Here is a 16,461-nt window from a genome sequence, read left to right as displayed (position 1 = left end):
TCGAACGTACGTGCGTCTGTTGGGCCTTCTTCTGCATTGTTTGAGTGGAATTCGAACGTACATGCGTCCGCTAGGCCTCCCTCTGCACCATTCGAACGGAATTCGAACGGACTTACGTCCGTTCCGCCTCCCTCCACACAGTTCTAGCGGAATTCGAAAGTAAGTACGTCCGTTCGCCCTCGCTCTGCACCGTTCGAGCGGATTTCGAACGTACGTGCGTCCGTTCGGCCTCGCTCCACACAGTTCTAGCGGAATTCGAAAGTAAGTGTGTCTATTCACCCTCTCTCTGCACCGTTCGAGCGGAATTCGAATGTACGTGCGTCCGTTCGGACTCCTTCTGAACCGTGCCAGCGGAACTCGAATGTACGTGAGTCCGTTCGTCCTCCCTCTGCACTGTTCGAGCGGAATTCGAACGTATGTGAGTCTGTTCGTTCTCCCTTTGCAGCGTTCGAGCAGAATTCGAAAGAACATGCCTCCGTTCGGCATCCCTCCGCATAGTTCGAGCGGAATTCGAACGTAAGTGCGTCCGTTCGGCATCCCTCTGTGCCGTTCGTGCGGAATTCGAACGTACGTTCGTCCGTTCGGTTTCCACTGCACCGTTCGAGCGGAATTCGAATGTATGTGCGTCTGTTGGGCCCCCTTCTTTATCGTTTGAGCGGAATTCGAACGTAGGTACGTCTGTTGGGCTTCCCTCTGCTCCGTTCGAGCGGAATTCGGACGTACGGGCGTCCGTTCGGACTCCCTCTGCGCCGTTCGAGCGGAACTCGAAAGTACGTGCGTTCGTTCGTCCTTCCACCTCACCGTTCGGGCGGAATTCGAACCTCCGTGCGTCCGTTCGGCTTCCCTCTGCACCGATCGAGCGAAATTCGAACGTACGTGCGTCCGTTCTGCCTCGCTCTGCACCGTTCGAGGTGAATTCGAACGTACGTGCCTCCGTTTGGCTTCCCTCTGCACAGATCGTGCTGAATTCGATCTTACCTGCGTCCGTTCGGCCTCCCTCTGCATCGTTTGAGTGGAATTCGAACGTACGTGCGTCCGTTCGGCCTCACTCTGTGCCGTTCGAGCGGAATACGAACTGACCTTCGTCCGTTCGGGTTCCACTGCACCGTTCGAGCAGAATTCGGACGTACGTGCGTCTGTTCGGACTCCCTCTGAACCGATCGAGCGGAATTCGAACGTACGTGCGTCTGTTGGGCCTCCTTCTGCATCGTTTGAGCGGAATTCGAACGTACATGCGTCCGCTATGCCTACCTCTGCACCATTCGAACGGAATTCGAACGGACGTACGTCCGTTTCGCCTCCCTCCACACAGTTCTAGCGGAATTCGAAAGTAAGTACGTCCGTTCGCCCTCGCTCTGCACCGTTCGAGCGGATTTCGAAAGTACGTGCGTCCGTTCGGCCTCCCTCCACACAGTTCTAGCGGAATTCGAAAGTAAGTACGTCCGTTCGCCCTCGCTCTGCACCGTTCGAGCGGAATTCGAATGTACGTGCGTCCGTTCGGACTCCTTCTGAACCGTGCCAGAGGAACTCGAATGTACGTGAGTCCGTTCGTCCTCCCTCTGCACTGTTCGAGCGGAATTCGAACGTATGTGAGTCTGTTCGTTCTCCCTTTGCAGCGTTCGAGCAGAATTCGAAAGAACATGCCTCCGTTCGGCATCCCTCCGCATAGTTCGAGCGGAATTCGAACGTAAGTGCGTCCGGTGGACCTCCCTCTGCACCGTTCGAGCTGAATTCGAACGTATGTGCATCCGTTCGGCCTCCCTCTGCACCATTCGAGCGGAATTAGAACGTTCTTGCAGCCATTCGGCCTCCCTCTGCACCGTTCGAGCGGAAGTGGGACGTACGTGCGTCTGTTCGGCCTCCCTCTGCGCTGTTCGAGTGGAATTCGGACGTACGTGCGTCCGTTCGGCCTCCCTCTACACCGTTCGAGCGGAATTCGAACGTACGTGCGTCCGTTGGACCTCCCTCTGCACCGTTCGAGCGGAATTCGAACGTACGTGCGTCCGTTTGGCCGCCTTCTATGCTGTACGAGCGGAAATCGAATGTACGTGCGTCCGTTCGGCCTCCCTCCACACAGTTCTAGCGGAATTCGAACATGTGTGAGTCTGTTCGTCTTCCCTCCGCACCGTTCGAGTTCAATTCGAAAATGTGTGAGTCTGTTCGTCTTCCCTTTGCAGCGTTCGAGCGAAATTCGAACGTATGTGCATCCGTTCGGCCTCCCTCTGCACCGTTCGAGCGGAAGTGGGATGAACTTGCGTCCGTTCGGCCTCCCTCTGCGCTGTTCGAGTGGAATTCGAACGTACGTGCGTCTGTTGGGCCTCCTTCTGCTTCGTTTGAGCGGAATTCGAACGTACACGCGTCCGCTGGGCCTCCATCTGCACCGTTCGAGCATAATTCGACCGGACGTGCGTCCGTTCGGCCTCCCTCCACACAGTTCTAGCGGAATTCGAAAGTAAGTGCGTCCGTTCACCCTCGCTCTGCACCGTTCGAGCTGAATTCGAATGTACGTGCGTCCGTTCGGACACCTGAACCGTTCCAGCGGAACTCGAACGTACGCGCGTCCGTTCGTCCTCCCTCCGCACCGTTCGAGCTGAATTCGAACATGTGTGAGTCTGTTCGTCTTCCCTTTGCAGCGTTCGAGCAAAATTCGAAAGAACTTGCGTCCGTTCGGCCTCCTTCCGCATAGTTCGAGCGGAATTCGAACGTAAGTGAGTCCGATCGGCATCCCTCTGTGCCGTTCGAGTGGAATTCGAACGTACGTGCGTCCGTTTGGCCTCCCTCTACACCGTTCGAGCGGAAGAGGGACGTACGTGCGTCCGTTCGGCCTCCCTCTGCGCTGTTCGAGAGGAATTCGAACGTACGTGCCTCCGTTCGGCCTCCCTCTACACCGTTCGAGCGGAATTCGAACGTACGTGCGTCCGTCGGTCCTCCCTCTGCACCGTTCGAACGGAATTCGAACGTACGTGCGTCCGTTTGGCCGCCTTCTTTGCTGTACGAGCGAAAATCGAATGTACTTGCGTCCGTTCCGCCTCCATCTGCAACGTTCGAGCGAAATTCGAAATTACGTGCATTCGTTCGGCCTCCCTTTGCACCGTTCGAGCGGAATTCGACCGCACGTGCGTCCGGTCGGCCTCCCTCTGCACGTTTCGAGCTGAATTCGAACGTACGTGCGTCCGTTCGGCCTCCCTCTGCGCTGTTCGAGAGGAATTCGAACGTACGTGCCTCCGTTCGGCCTCCCTCTACACCGTTCGAGCGGAATTCGAACGTACGTGCGTCCGTTGGTCCTCCCTCTGCACCGTTCGAACGGAATTCGAACGTACGTGCGTCCGTTTGGCCGCCTTCTTTGCTGTACGAGCGAAAATCGAATGTACTTGCGTCCGTTCCGCCTCCATCTGCAACGTTCGAGCGAAATTCGAAATTACGTGCATTCGTTCGGCCTCCCTTTGCACCGTTCGAGCGGAATTCGACCGCACGTGCGTCCGGTCGGCCTCCCTCTGCACGTTTCGAGCTGAATTCGAACGTACGTTCGTCAGTTCGGCCTCCTTTGGCACCGTTCGAGCGGAATTCAAACGTACATGCATGCGTCCGGCCTCCCTCTGCTACGTTCGAGCGGAATTCGAACGTACTTTCGCCCGTTCGGCCACCCTCTTCACCGTTCGAACGGAATTCGAACGTACGTGCGACCGTTCGCCAGCCCTTTGATCCGATCGAGCGGAATTCGAACGTACGTGCGTCTGTTCGGCCTTCCTCTGCATCGTTTGAATTCCGCTCGAACGGTGCAGAGGGAGGCCGAACGGACGCACGTACGTTTGAATTCCGCTAGAACGGCGCAGAGGGAGGCCGAACGGACGCACGTACGTTTGAATTCCGCTAGAACGGCGCAGATGGAGGCCGAACCGACGGACGCACGTACGTTCGAATTCCGCTCGAACGGCGCAGATTGAGGCCGAACAAACACAGGTACGTTCGAATTCCTCTGGAACCGTGCAGGGGAGGTCGAACGGACGCACGTACGGTCGAATTCCGCTCTTACGGCACAGAGGGAGGTCGATCGGACGCAGGTACTTTCGATTTCCGCTCGTACATTGCAGAGGGAGGCCGAACAGACGCACGTATGTACGAATTCAGTTCGAACGGTGCAGAGGGAGGCCGAACGGACGCACGTACGTTCGAATTCCGCTTGATCGGATCAGAGGGCTGCCGAACGGACGCACGTACGTTCGAATTCTGTTCGAACGGTGGAGAGGAAGGCCGAACGGGCGCAAGTACGTTCGAATTCGGCTCGAACGTAGCAGAAGGAGGCCCAACAGACGCACGTACATTCGAATTCCGCTCGTACAGCGCAGAGGAAGGCCGAACGGAGGCACGTACGTTCGAATTCCGCTCGAACGGTGCACAGGGAGGTCGAACAGATGCACGTAAGTTCGAATTCCTCTCGAACGGCGCAGAGGGAGTTTGAACGGACGCAAGGACGTTCGAATTCGGCTCGAACGTAGCAGAGGGAGGCCGAACGCACGCACGTACGTTTGAATTACGCTCGAACTGTCCAGAGGGAGGCCGAACGGACGCACGTACGTCCTAATTCCGCTCGAACGTAGCAGAGGGAGGTCGAACGCACGCACGTACGTTTGAATTCCGCTCGAACGGTCCAGAATGTGGCCGAACGGACGCACGTCCTTTCGACTTCCGCTCAAACGATGCAGAAGGAGGCCCAACAGACGCACGTACATTCGAATTCCACTCGTACAGCGCAGAGGAAGGCCGAACGGACGCACGTACGTTCGAATTTCGCTTGAACGGTGCAGAGGGAGGCCGAACAAACGCACCTACGTTCGAATTCCGTTCGATCGGTGTAGAGGGAGGACGGACAGACTCACATACGTTCGAATTGCGCTCGCACGGTGCAGAGGGAGGACGAACGGGCGCACGTACGTTCGAATTCCACACGTACAGCGCAGATGGAGGCCGAATGGCTGCAAGAACTTTCTATTTCCGTTCGAACGGTGCAGAGGGAGGCCGAACGGATGCACATACGTTCGAATTCCTCTCGAACGATGCAGAGGGAGGCCGAACGGACGCACGTACGCTCTAATTCCGCTCGAACGGTGCCGAGATAGGCCGAACGGACGCAAGTTCGTTTGAATTCGAGCGGAATTAAAACGTACGTGCGTCCGTTCGGCCTCCCTCTGCAACGTTCGGGCGGAATTCTAACGTACGTGCGTCCGTCCGGCCTCCGTCTGCACCGTTCGAGCGGAATTCGTACTTACTTGCGTCCGTTCGGCCTCCCTCTGCACCGTTCGGGACGAATTCAAACGTACGTGCGTCCGAAGTCCTCCCTCTGCACCGTGCGAGCGCAATTCGAACGTATGTGAGTCTGTCCGTCCTCCCTCTGCATCGTTCGAGCGGAATTAGAACGTACGTGCGTCCGTTCGGCCTCCCTTTGCAACGTTCGGGCGGAATTCTAACGTACGTGCGCCCGTCCGGCCTCCGTCTGCACCGTTCGAGCGGAATTCGTACTTACTTGCGTCCGTTCGGCCTCCCTCTGCATCGTTCGAGAGGAATTCGAACGTATGTGCATCCGTTCGGCCTCCCTCTGCACCGTTCGAGCGGAAATAGAAAGTTCTTGCAGCCATTCGGCCTCCCTCTGCGCTGTACGAGTGGAATTCGAACGTACGTGCGCCCGTTCGTCCGCCCTATGCACCTTTTGACCTGAATTCGAAAGTACGTGCGTCCGTTCGGACTACTTCTGCACCGATCGAGAATAAGTGGAACGTACGTGCGTACGTTCGGCCTCCCTCTGCACCGTGCGAGCGGAATTCGAACGTATGTGAGTCTGATCGGCCTCACTCTGCAGCCTTCGAGTAGAATTCGAAAGAACGAGCGTACGTTCGGTTTCCCTCCGCAGATTTCGAGCGGTATTCGAACGTACGTGCGTCCGTTCGGCCTCCCTCTGCAACGTTCGGGCGGAATTCTAACGTACGTGCGTCCGTCCGGCCTCCGTCTGCACCGTTCGAGCGGAATTCGTACTTACTTGCCTCCGTTCGGCCTCCCTCTGCATCGTTCGAGAGGAATTCGAACGTATGTGCATCCGTTCGGCCTCCCTATGCACCGTTCGAACGGAAATAGAAAGTTCTTGCAGGCATTCGGCCTCCCTCTGCGCTGTACGAGTGGAATTCGAACGTACGTGCGCCCGTTCGTCCTCCCTATGCACCTTTTGACCTGAATTCGAACGTACGTGCGTCAGTTTAGCCTCCCTCTGCACCGTTCGGGACGAATTCAAACGTACGTGCGTCCGAAGTCCCCCCTCTGCGCTGTACGAGCGGAATTCGAATGTACGTGTGTCTGTTGGGCCTCCTTCTGCATCGTTTGAGCGGAATTCGAAAGGACGTGCGTCCGTTCGGCCTCCCTCTGCTACGTTCGAGCGGAATTCGGACCTACGTGCGTCCGTTCGGCCTCCCTCTGGACCGTTCGAGCGTAATTCAAACGTACGTGCGTGCGTTCGGCCTCCCTCTGCTAAGTTCGAGCCGAATTCGAACGTCCCTGCGCCCGTTCGGCCTCCCTCTCCACTGTTCGAACGGAATTCGAACGTACGTGCGTCCGTTCGGCCTCCCTCTGCAATGTACGAGCGGAAATCGAAAGTACCTGCGTCCGTTCAGACTCCCTCTGCGCCGTTCGAGAGGAATTCGAACTTACGTGCGTCTGTTCGACCTCCCTGTGCACCGTTCGAGAGGAATTCGAACATACGTGCATCAGTTTGGCCTCCCTTGGCGAAGTTCGAGCGGAATTCTAACGTACGTGCGTTCGATCGGCTTCACTCTGCGCCGTTCGAGCGGAATTCGATCGTACGTGCGTCCGTTCGACCTCCCATGCACGGTTCCAGAGGAATTCGAACGTACCTGTGTTTGTTCGGCCTCTCTCTGCGCCGTTCGAGCGGAATTCGAAAGTACGTGCGTGCATTCGGCGTCCGTATGCACCCATGGAGCGGAATTCAAACGTACGTTCGTCCGTTCGGTTTCCGCTGCACCGTTCGAGCGGAATTCGAACGTACGTGCGTCCGTTTGTCCTCCCTCTACACCGATCGAGCGGAATTTGGACGTACTTGCGTCTGTTCGGCCTCCCTCTGCATCGTTCAAGCGAAATTCGAACGTATGTGCGTCCGCTCTGCCTCCCTCTGCACCGTTTGAGATGAATTCTAACGTACGTGCGTCCGTTTGGCTTCCCTCTGCACCGATCGAGCAGAATTCGATCTTACCTGTGTACGTTCGGCCACCTCTGCACCGATTGAGCGGAATTCGAACGTACTTGCGTCCGTTCGGCCTCCCACTGCACCGTTCGAGCGGAATTCGAACGTACGTGCGTCCGTTCGGCCTCCCTCTGCGCCGTTCGTGCGGAATTCGAACGTACGTGCGTCCTTTCGGCCTCCTTCGGCACCGTTCGAGCGGAATTCGAACGCACGTGCGGCCGTTCGGCCTCTCTCTGAGCAGTTCGAGTGGATTTCGAACGCACTTGCGTCCGTTCGGCCTCCCTCTGCACCGTCCGAGCGGAATTCAAACGTACGTGCGCCCGTCGGTTCGGCCTCCCTCTGCGCCGTTCTAGCGGAATTCAAACGTACGTGTATCCGTTCGGCCTCCCACTGCACCGTTCAAGCGGAAATCGAACGTACGTGCGTCCGTTTGGCTTCTCTCTGCACCGATCGGACAGAATTAAATCTTACCTGCGTAAGTTCGGCCCCCCTCTGCACCGATTGAGCGGAATTCGAACGTACTTGCGTCCGTTCGGCCTCCCTCTACAACGTTCTAGCGGAATTCTAACTTACGTGCGTCCGTTCGGCCTCCGTCTGCACCGTTCGAGCGGAATTCGTACATACTTGCGTCCGTTCGGCCTTCCTCTGCATCGCTCGAGTGGAATTCGAACGTACGTGCGCCCGCTCGTCCTCCCTATGCACCTTTTGACCTGAATTCGAACGTACGTGCGTCTGTTTGGCCTCCCTTGGCACCATTTGAGCGGAATTCGAACTTACGTGCATCCGTTCGGCCTCCCTCTGCACCATTGGAGCGGAATTCGAAAATACATTCGCCCGATCGGCCTCCCTCTGCGCCGTTCGAGCGGAATTCGGCCGTTCGTGCGTCCGGTAGACCTCCCTCTGCGCTGTTCGAGTGGAATTCGAACGTACGTTCGTCCGTTCGGCCTCCATCTGCACCTTTCGAGCTGAACTTGAATGTACGTGCGTCAGTTTGGCCTCCGTTGGCACCGTTCGATCGGAATTCGACCGTACTTGCCTCCGTTCGGCGTCCATTGGCGCTGTACAAGCGGAATTCGAACATACGTGCGTCAGTTTGGCCTCCCTGACACCGTTCGAGTGGAATTCGAACGTACGTGCGTCCGTTCGGCCTCCCTCTGCTACGTTCGAGCGGAATTCGAACGTACGTGAGACCGTTCGGCCTACCTCTGGACAATTCGAGCGGAATTCAAACGTACGTGCGTGCGTTCGACCTACCTCTGCTACGTTCGAGCGGAATTCGAACGTACTTGCGCCCGTTCGGCTTCCCTCTTCACCGTTCGATCGGAATTCGAACGTATGTGCGTTTGTTCGGCAGCCCTCTGATCCGATCGAGCGGAATTCGAACGTACGTACGTCCGTTCGGCCCCCTTCTGAACCGTTCCTGCGGAACTCGAACGTACTTGCGTCCGTTCGTCCTCCCTCTGCACTGTTCGAGCGGAATTCGAACGTATGTGAGTCTGTTCGTCCTCCCTCTGCAGCCTTCGAGTTGAATTCGAAAGAACGTGCGTCCGTTCGGTCTCGCTCCGCAGATTTCGAGCGGAATTCTAAAGTAAGTGCGTCCGTTCGACCTCCGTCTGCACCGTTCGAGCGGAATTCGTACTTACTTGCGGCCGTTCGGCCTTCCTCTGCATCATTCGAGAGGAATTCGAACGTATGTGCATCCGTTCGGCCTTCCTCTGCACAGTTCGAGCGGAATTAGAACGTTCTTGCAGCCATTCGGCCTCCCTCTGCGCTGTTCTAGTGGAATTCGAACGTACGTGCGTCCGTTCGGCCTCCCTCTGCACCTTCCGAGCTGAATTTGAAGGTATGTGCGTCAGTTTGGCATCCGTTGGCACCGTTCAATCGGAATTCGACCGTACTTGCGTCCATTCGGCGTCCGTTGGCGCTGTACGAGCGGAATTCGAACATACGTGCGTCAGTTTGGCCTCCCTTGACACCGTTCGAGTGGAATTCGAACGTACGTGCGTCCGTTCGGCCTCCCTCTGGACCGTTCAAGCGGAATTCTAACGTACGTGCGTGCGTTCAGACTCCCTCTGCTACGTTCGAGTGGAATTCGAAAGTACGTGAGTCCGTTCGGCCTCCCTCTGGACCGTTCGAGCGGAATTCAAACGTACGTGCGTGCGTTCGACCTCCCTCTGCTACGTTCGAGCGGAATTCGAACGTACTTGCGCCCGTTCGGCTTCCCTCTTCACCGTTCGATCGGAATTCGAACGTATGTGCGTCTGTTCGGCAGCCCTCTGAACCGATCGAGCGGAATTCGAATGTACGTACGTCCGTTCGGCCTCCTTCTGAACCATTCCACCGGAACTCGAACGTATGTGCGTCCGTTCGTCCTCCCTCTGCACTGTTCGAGCGGAATTCGAACGTATGTGAGTCTGTTCGTTCTCCCTTTGCAGCGTTCGAGCAGAATTCGAAAGAACATGCGTCCGTTCGGCCTCCCTCTGCGCTTTTCGAGTGGAATTCGAACGTACGTGCGTCCGTTCGGCATCCCTCTGCACCGTTCGGTCGGAATTCGAACGTACGTGCGTCCGTTGGACCTCCCTCTTCACCGTTCGAGCGGAATTCGAATGTACGTGCGCCCGTTCGGCCTTCTTCTGCAATGTATTAGCGGAAATCTAAAGTACGTGCGTCCGTTCGGACTACTTCTGCACCGTTCGAGAGTAAGTGGAACGTACGTGCGTACGTTCGGCCTCCCTCTGCACCGTGCGAGCGGAATTCGAACGTATGTGAGTCTGTTCGGCCTCCCTCTGCAACCTTCGAGTAGAATTCGAAAGAACGTGCGTCCGTTCGGAATCCCTCTGCGCTGTACGAGCGGAAATCGAACGGACTTGCGTCCGTTCGGTCTACCTGTGCACCGTTCGAGCGGAGTTCGAACGTACGTGCGTCCGTTCGGCCTCCCTCTACAACGTTCTAGCGGTATTCTAACTTACGTACGTCCGTTCGGCCTCCGTCTGCAACGTTCGAGCGGAATTCGTACTAACTTGCGTCCGTTCGGCCTTCCTCTGCATCGTTCGAGTGGAATTCGAACATACGTGCGCCCGCTCGTCCTCCCTATGCACCTTTTGACCTGAATTCGAACGTACGTGCGTCTGTTTGGCCTCCCTTGGCACCATTTGAGCGGAATTCGAACTTACGTGTGTACGTTCGGCCTCCCTCTGCACCGTTCGAGAGGAATTCGAACGTATGTGCATCCGTTCGGCATCCCTCTGCACAGTTCGAGCGGAATTAGAACGTTCTTGCAGCCATTCGGCCTCCCTCTGCGCTGTTCTAGTGGAATTCGAACGTACGTGCGTCCGTTCGGCGTCCGTTGGCGCTGCACGAGCGGAACTCGAACATACGTGCGTCAGTTTGGCCTCCCTTGACACCATTCGAGTGGAATTCGAACGTACGTGCGTCCGTTCGGCCTCCCTCTGGACCGTCAAGCGGAATTCTAACGTACGTGCGTGCGTTCAGACTCCCTCTGCTACGTTCGAGTGGAATTCGAAAGTACGTGAGTCCGTTCGGCCTCCCTCTGGACCGTTCGAGCGGAATTCAAACGTACGTGCGTGCGTTCGACCTCCCTCTGCTACGTTCGAGCGGAATTCGAACGTACTTGCGCCCGTTCGGCTTCCCTCTTCACCGTTCGATCGGAATTCGAACGTATGTGCGTCTGTTCGGCAGCCCTCTGAACCGATCGAGCGGAATTCGAACGTACGAACGTCCGTTCGGCCTCCTTCTGAACCGTTCCACCGGAACTCGAACGTATGTGCGTCCGTTCGTCCTCCCTCTGCACTGTTCGAGCGGAATTCGAACGTATGTGAGTCTGTTCGTTCTCCCTTTGCAGCGTTCGAGCAGAATTCGAAAGAACATGCGTCCGTTCGGCCTCCCTCTGCGCTGTTCGAGTGGAATTCGAACGTACGTGCGTCCGTTCGGCATCCCTCTGCACCGTTCGGTCGGAATTCGAACGTACGTGCGTCCGTTGGACCTCCCTCTTCACCGTTCGAGCGGAATTCGAACGTACGTGAGTCCGTTCGGCCTCCCTCTGGACCGTTCGAGCGGAATCTAAACGTACGTGCGCCCGTTCGGCCTTCTTCTGCAATGTATTAGCGGAAATCTAAAGTACGTGCGTCCGTTCGAACTACTTCTGCACCGTTCGAGAGTAAGTGGAACGTACGTGCGTACGTTCGGCCTCCCTCTGCACCGTGCGAGCGGAATTCGAGAGTATGTGAGTCTGTTCGGCCTCCCTCTGCAGCCTTCGAGTAGAATTCGAAAGAACGTGCGTCCGTTCGGAATCCCTCTGCGCTGTACGAGCGGAAATCGAACGGACTTGCGTCCGTTCGGTCTACCTGTGCACCGTTCGAGCGGAATTCGAACGTACGTGCGTCTGTTTGGCCTCCCTTGGCACCATTTGAGCGGAAGTCGAACGTACGTGAGACCGTTCGGCCTACCTCTGGACAATTCGAGCGGAATTCAAACGTACGTGCGTGCGTTCGACCTACCTCTGCTACGTTCGAGCGGAATTCGAACGTACTTGCGCCCGTTCGGCTTCCCTCTTCACCGTTCGATCGGAATTCGAACGTATGTGCGTTTGTTCGGCAGCCCTCTGATCCGATCGAGCGGAATTCGAACGTACGTACGTCCGTTCGGCCCCCTTCTGAACCGTTCCTGCGGAACTCGAACGTACTTGCGTCCGTTCGTCCTCCCTCTGCACTGTTCGAGTGGAATTCGAACGTATGTCAGTCTGTTCGTTCTCCCTTTGCAGCGTTCGAGCAGAATTCGAAAGAACATGCGTCCGTTCGGCCTCTCTGCGCTGTTCGAGTGGAATTCGAACGTACGTGCGTCCGTTCGGCATCCCTCTGCACCGTTCGGGCGGAATTCGAACGTACGTGCGTCCGTTGGACCTCCCTCTGCACCGTTCGAGCGAAATTCGAACGTACGTGCGTCCGTTTGGCCTCCCTCTGGACCGTTCGAGCGGAATTCAAACGTACATGCGTGCGTTCAGCCTCGCTCTGCTACGTTCGAGCGGAATTCGAACGTAAGTGAGTCCGTTCGGCATCCCTCTGCACCGTTCGAACGGAATTCTAAAGTACGTGCGTCTGTTCGGCCTCCCTCTGCAATGTATTAGCGGAAATCGAAAGTACGTGCGTCCGTTCGGACTACATCTGCACCGTTCGAGAGTAAGTGGAGCGTACGTGCTAACGTTCGGCCTCCCTCTGCACCGTGCGAGCGGAATTCGAACGTATGTGAGTCTGTTCGTCCTCCCTCTGCAGCCTTCGAGTTGAATTCGAAAGAACGAGCGTCCGTTCGGTCTCCCTCCGCAGATTTCGAGCGGAATTCTAAAGTAAGTGCGTCCGTTCGACCTCCGTCTGCACCGTCCGAGCGGAATACGTACTTACTTGCGGCCGTTCGGCCTTCCTCTGCATCATTCGAGAGGAATTCGAACGTATGTGCATCCGTTCGGCCTCCCTCTGCACAGTTCGAGCGGAATTAGAACGTTCTTGCAGCCATTCGGCCTCCCTCTGCGCTGTTCTAGTGGAATTCGAAGGTACGTGCGTCCGTTCGGCCTCCCTCTGCACCTTCCAAGCTGAATTTGAAGGTATGTGCGTCAGTTTGGCATCCGTTGGCACCGTTCAATCGGAATTCGACCGTACTTGCGTCCATTCGGCGTCCGTTGGCGCTGTACGAGCGGAATTCGAACATACGTGCGTCAGTTTGGCCTCCCTTGACACCGTTCGAGTGGAATTCGAACGTACGTGCGTCCGTTCGGCCTCCCTCTGGACCGTTCAAGCGGAATTCTAACGTACGTGCGTGCGTTCAGACTCCCTCTGCTACGTTCGAGTGGAATTCGAAAGTACGTGAGTCCGTTCGGCCTCCCTCTGGACCGTTCGAGCGGAATTCAAACGTACGTGCGTGCGTTCGACCTCCCTCTGCTACGTTCGAGCGGAATTCGAACGTACGTGAGTCCGTTCGGCCTCCCTCTGGACCGTTCGAGCGGAATTCAAACGTACGTGCGCCCGTTCGGCCTTCTTCTGCAATGTATTAGCGGAAATCTAAAGTACGTGCGTCCGTTCGGACTACTTCTGCACCGTTCGAGAGTAAGTGGAACGTACGTGCGTACGTTCGGCCTCCCTCTGCACCGTGCGAGCGGAATTCGAACGTATGTGAGTCTGTTCGGCCTCCCTCTGCAGCCTTCGAGTAGAATTCGAAAGAACGTGCGTCCGTTCGGAATCCCTCTGCGCTGTACGAGCGGAAATCGAACGGACATGCGTCCGTTCGGTCTACCTGTGCACCGTTCGAGCGGAATTCGAACGTACGTGCGTCCGTTCGGCCTCCCCCTACAACGTTCTAGCGGTATTCTAACTTACGTACGTCCGTTCGGCCTCCGTCTGCAACGTTCGAGCGGAATTCGTACTTACTTGCGTCCGTTCGGCCTTCCCCTGCATCGTTCGAGTGGAATTCGAACATACGTGCGCCCGCTCATCCTCCCTATGCACTTTTTGACCTGAATTCGAACGTACGTGCGTCTGTTTGGCCTCCCTTGGCACCATTTGAGCGGAATTCGAACTTACGTGTGTACGTTCGGCCTCCCTCTGCACCGTTCGAGAGGAATTCGAACGTATGTGCATCCGTTCGGCATCCCTCTGCACACTTCGAGCGGAATTAGAACGTTCTTGCAGCCATTCGGTCTCCCTCTGCGCTGTTCTAGTGGAATTCGAACGTACGTGCGTCCGTTCGGCCTCCCTCTGCAGCTTCCGAGCTGAATTTGAAGGTATGTGCGTCAGTTTGGCATCCGTTGGCACCGTTCAATCGGAATTCGACCGTACTTGCGTCCATTCGGCGTCCGTTGGCGCTGTACGAGCGGAACTCGAACATATGTGCGTCAGTTCGGCCTCCCTTGACACCATTCGAGTGGAATTCGAACGTACGTGCGTCCGTTCGGCCTCCCTCTGGACCGTTCAAGCGGAATTCTAACGTACGTGCGTGCGTTCAGACTCCCTCTGCTACGTTCGAGTGGAATTCGAAAGTACGTGAGTCCGTTCGGCCTCCCTCTGGACCGTTCGAGCGGAATTCAAACGTATGTGCGTGCGTTCGACCTCCCTCTGCTACGTTCGAGCGGAATTCGAACGTACTTGCGCCCGTTCGGCTTCCCTCTTCACCGTTCGATCGGAATTCGAACGTATGTGCGTCTGTTCGGCAGCCCTCTGAACCGATCGAGCGGAATTCGAACGTACGTACGTCCGTTCGGCCTCCTTCTGAACCGTTCCACCGGAACTCGAACGTATGTGCGTCCGTTCGTCCTCCCTCTGCACTGTTCGAGCGGAATTCGAACGTATGTGAGTCTGTTCGTTCTCCCTTTGCAGCGTTCGAGCAGAATTCGAATAAACATGCGTCCGTTCGGCCTCCCTCTGCGCTGTTCGAGTGGAATTCGAACGTACGTGCGTCCGTTCGGCATCCCTCTGCACCGTTCGGTCGGAATTCGAACGTACGTGCGTCCGTTGGACCTCCCTCTTCACCGTTCGAGCGGAATTCGAACGTACGTGAGTCCGTTCGGCCTCCCTCTGGACCGTTCGAGCGGAATTCAAACGTACGTGCGCCCGTTCGGCCTTCTTCTGCAATGTATTAGCGGAAATCTAAAGTACGTGCGTCCGTTCGAACTACTTCTGCACCGTTCGAGAGTAAGTGGAACGTACGTGCGTACGTTCGGCCTCCCTCTGCACCGTGCGAGCGGAATTCGAAAGTATGTGAGTCTGTTCGGCCTCCCTCTGCAGCCTTCGAGTAGAATTCGAAAGAACGTGCGTCCGTTCGGAATCCCTCTGCGCTGTACGAGCGGAAATCGAACGGACTTGCGTCCGTTCGGTCTACCTGTGCACCGTTCGAGCGGAATTCGAACGTACGTGCGTCCGTTCGGCCTCCCTCTACAACGTTCTAGCGGTATTCTAACTTACGTACATCCGTTCGGCCTCCGTCTGCAACGTTCGAACGGAATTCGTACTTACTTGCGTCCGTTCGGCCTTCCTCTGCATCGTTCGAGCGGAATTCGAACATACGTGCGCCCGCTCGTCCTCCCTATGCACCTTTTGACCTGAATTCGAACGTACGTGCGTCTGTTTGGCCTCCCATGGCACCATTTGAGCGGAATTCGAACTTACATGTGTACGTTCGGCCTCCCTCTGCACCGTTCGAGCGGAATTCGAATGTATGTGCGTCCGTTCTGCCTCCCTCTGCACCGTTCGAGGTGAATTCGAACGTACGTGCGTCCGTTCGGCCTCCCTCTGCACCGATCGAGCGGAATTCAAACGCACGTGCGGCCGTTCGACCTGTCTCTGCGCCGTTGGAGTGGATTTCGAACGTACTTGCGTCCGTTCGGCTTCCCTCTGCACCGTTCGAGCGGAATTCGAACGTACGTGCGTCCGTCGGTTCGGCCTCCCTCTGCGCCGTTCTAGCGGAATTCAAACATACGTGCGTCCGTTCGGCCTCCCTCTGCACCGTTCGTGCTGAATTCGAAAGTACTTTCGTGCATTCGGTGTTCCTTTGCACCCATCGAGCGGAATTCGAACGTACGTGCTTGCCTTCGGCCTCCTTCTGCGCCGTTCTAGTGGAATTCGAACGTACGTTCGTCCGTTCGGTCCCCTTTGCACCGTTTTAGTGGAATTCGAAACTCCGTGCGTCCGTCCAGCTTCCCTCTGCACCTTTCGAGCTGAATTCGAAGTTACGTGCGTCAGTTTGGCCTCCGTTGGCACCGTTCGAGTACAATTCGACCGTACTTGCGTCCGTTCTGCCTCCCTTGACACCGTTCGAATGGAATTCGAACGTACGTGCGTACGTTCAGCCTCCCTCTGGACCATTCGAGCGGAATTCAAACGTAAGTGCGTGCGTTCAGCCTCCCTCTGCTACGTTCGAGCGGAATCCGAACGTACGTGAGTCCGTTCGGCCTCCCACTGGACCGTTCGAGAAGAATTCAAACGTACGTGCGTGCGTGCGTTCGACCTCCCTCTGCTATGTTCGAGCGGAATTCGAACGTACTTGCGCCCGTTCGGCCTCCCTCTTCACCGTACGAACGGAATTTGAACGTATGTGCGTCTGTTCGGCAGCCCTCTGATCCGATCGAGCGGAATTCGAACGTACGTACGTCCGTTCGGCCTCCTTCTGAACCGTTCCAACGGAACTCGAACGTACTCGCGTCCGTTCGTCCTCCCTCT

Source organism: Octopus bimaculoides, chromosome 27 (genome assembly GCF_046866305.1).
Source record: "Octopus bimaculoides isolate indiv1 chromosome 27, ASM4686630v1, whole genome shotgun sequence".
NCBI lineage: Eukaryota > Metazoa > Mollusca > Cephalopoda > Octopoda > Octopodidae > Octopus > Octopus bimaculoides.
Note: the sequence above shows the minus strand (reverse complement) of the source record.